The sequence below is a fragment of the Oratosquilla oratoria genome, chromosome 22 (genome assembly GCF_046742065.1).
Source record: "Oratosquilla oratoria isolate Oo_2021 chromosome 22, ASM4674206v1, whole genome shotgun sequence".
NCBI lineage: Eukaryota > Metazoa > Arthropoda > Malacostraca > Stomatopoda > Squillidae > Oratosquilla > Oratosquilla oratoria.
Genome location: NC_134798.1, coordinates 60,873,181 through 60,875,680, shown reverse-complemented (window position 1 = coordinate 60,875,680; position 2,500 = coordinate 60,873,181).

Below are 2,500 nucleotides of genomic sequence, written 5' to 3'. Positions count from 1 at the left end.
TTCCAAATTTCCTGTCTTACCTCTTTTTCCTCCTCTTTTTCTTCCTCTTATTCTCTCTCTCCTCCACTTTATATCTGTTCTTACTCTTACATAATTCACTCTTTTCACCTTCTTCTTACGCTTACTCCTCTCTTTTTCTTCCATTTTCCTCTTTTTCGTTCATCATCTCATCTTAGGACGAACCATTTTGGAATTTCAACGTCGTCGTCTTCATCTTTCCTCTTCTTTTCGTTCATTCCCCTCTTCCTTACGTTCACCTTCTGTTCACTGAGATGTTTCTTTATCGTCCGTAACAATGTGACACGTGCTCTTCTTGTTTCTTTTCTTTTCGTTCACGCTTTATTTCTCACTTCCTTTCGTCTGTTTTCTTAAGTAATTCGATTTTTTTTTTTCGTTTTCACAATCTATTCGTGGAGGTCTGTTTTTTGTGAAATAATTGTTCGCTTGTCTTGTCTTCGTTCGTTATCTTTATTTTATATTTTTTTCTTTATTTTTCGTTTAATTTTCAAATAGTTTCACTTCACCACCTTTTGTGATGTGCGGTGGACATTTCCTTTCAACTTTTTTTATACATCTCTTTCTTTCTCTTTTTTTCTGTCTTTCTCTCTTTCTCTCTTTTTCTCTTTATTTTTTCTTCTTTTTCTTTTTTTCTTTTTCTTTTTTTTCTTCATTTCTATCTATCTTTCTTTTTCTCTTTATTTTTTCCTCTTTCTCTTCTTTTTTCTTTTTTCTTTTTCTTTTTTCTTTATTTCTATCATTTTTCTTTTTTCTTCTTCTTTCTCAACTTCATCTTTTTATTTTTCTTCTTTTTATTTTTTCTTTATTCTCTACTTTTTTATTTCTTCTTCTCTTCTTCTCCTTTTTCTCTTCCTTATTCTTTATTTCTTTTCTTTTCTTCCTCTTACTCTCTCTTCTTCATCTTCTCCCCCTTCTTCTTCTCCTTCTTTTCTTTCTTCCTCTCCTTCTTCGTCTTCTTCTTCTTCTTCTTCTTCTTCACCTTCTTCTTCTCATTCTTCATCATCATAATAAAACAACAGGGCAGGACTCGCAGTAATGGGTATAAACTGGACAAATTTAGATTTAAGAAGGAAATAGGCAAGAATTGGTTTACTAATAGGGTGGTCGATGAATGGAATAAACTTAGTAACCATGTAGTAAGCGCTGAAACTATCAGTTGTTTTAAAAAAACGATTAGACAACTTTATGGATGGGGATGACAGGTGGTGATGGATACGGAGCTGCCTAGTGTAGGCCTTATGGTTCTTTTGCAGTCTCCTTTATTTCTTATGTTCTTATGTTCTTCTTCCTCTTCTTCTTCTTCTTCGTTTTCTTCTTCTTCTTCTTCTTCTTTTTCTCCGTCATCTACTTATACCTTTTCTTATCCTTCTTATTATCCTTCTTCTCCTCTTTCTTCTCTTTCTCCTCCTTATCCTTCTTCTTATCCTTCTTCTCTTTCTCTTTCTCATCCTCTTTCTCCTCGTTCTCTTCCTCGTTCTCCTCTTTCTCCTCTTTTCTCCACCTCGTCCTCCTCCTCGTTCTCCTTATCATTCTCCTACTCTTTCTCTTCCTTTTTCTCCTCTTTCTTCTCCTCTTTCTCCTCCTCATTCTCCTCCTCATTCTCCTCCTCGCTCTCCTCATTATTCTCTTCCCCATTCTTCTCCTCTTTCTCCTACTTCTCTTTCTCCTCTTTCTCCTCCTCCTCGTTCTCCTCCTCGTTCTCCTCCTCTTTCTCCTCCTCCTCGTTCTCCTCCTCGTTCTCCTCCTCTTTCTCCTCCTCGTTCTCCTCCTCGTTCTCCTCCTCCTGGTTGGTGGCTTTCCAATCCTTTTGGTCTCCGGTCTGGAGATTGAATAATTTTTCTTCCTCTCGAGTCTCCTCCCGAAACCAAATGAATTCTTACTCAAATTAGGCAAATGGGGAAAGGTGAAGGACTTAAGGTGAAGCTTGCTCGAGGGAAAGAGGGGGAAAAGGGGGAGGGGAATGAGTCAGGGTAATGGGGTAAGGGGGTAAGGCCGGGGGGAAAGGGAGAAAGGGTACGGGGAGGGAGAGGGAAGGTGGAAGTGGAAAGGAATGGGTAAGAGGGGAAAGGGGGATATAGGGGAAGGGGAAGGGAAATGAGTCAGGGTGATGGGGTAAGGGCGGGGGGAAAGGGAGAAAGGGTACGGGGAGGGAAAGGGAAGGTGGAAGTGGAAAGGAATTGGTAAGAGGGGAAAGGGGGAGAGGGGGGGAAGGGGGGAGGGAAATGAGTCAGGGTGATGGGGTAAGGGCGGGGGGAAAGGGGGGAAAGGGAACTGGGAGGGGGAGGGAAGGGGAAAGTGGAAAGGAATGGGTAAGGGGGGAAAGGGGGGAGGGAGGGAAGGGGAAAAGGGGGAAAGAAATGGTTAAGCTGGGGAAGAGGAGGGGGAAAGGGAGTGGGTGAGTACGAAAGGGGGATGGTGTAGGAGGAGGGAAGGTGAAGGAGGGAAGAGGAAAGGGGGAAGGAGAGAGGGGAGAGGGAAGGGT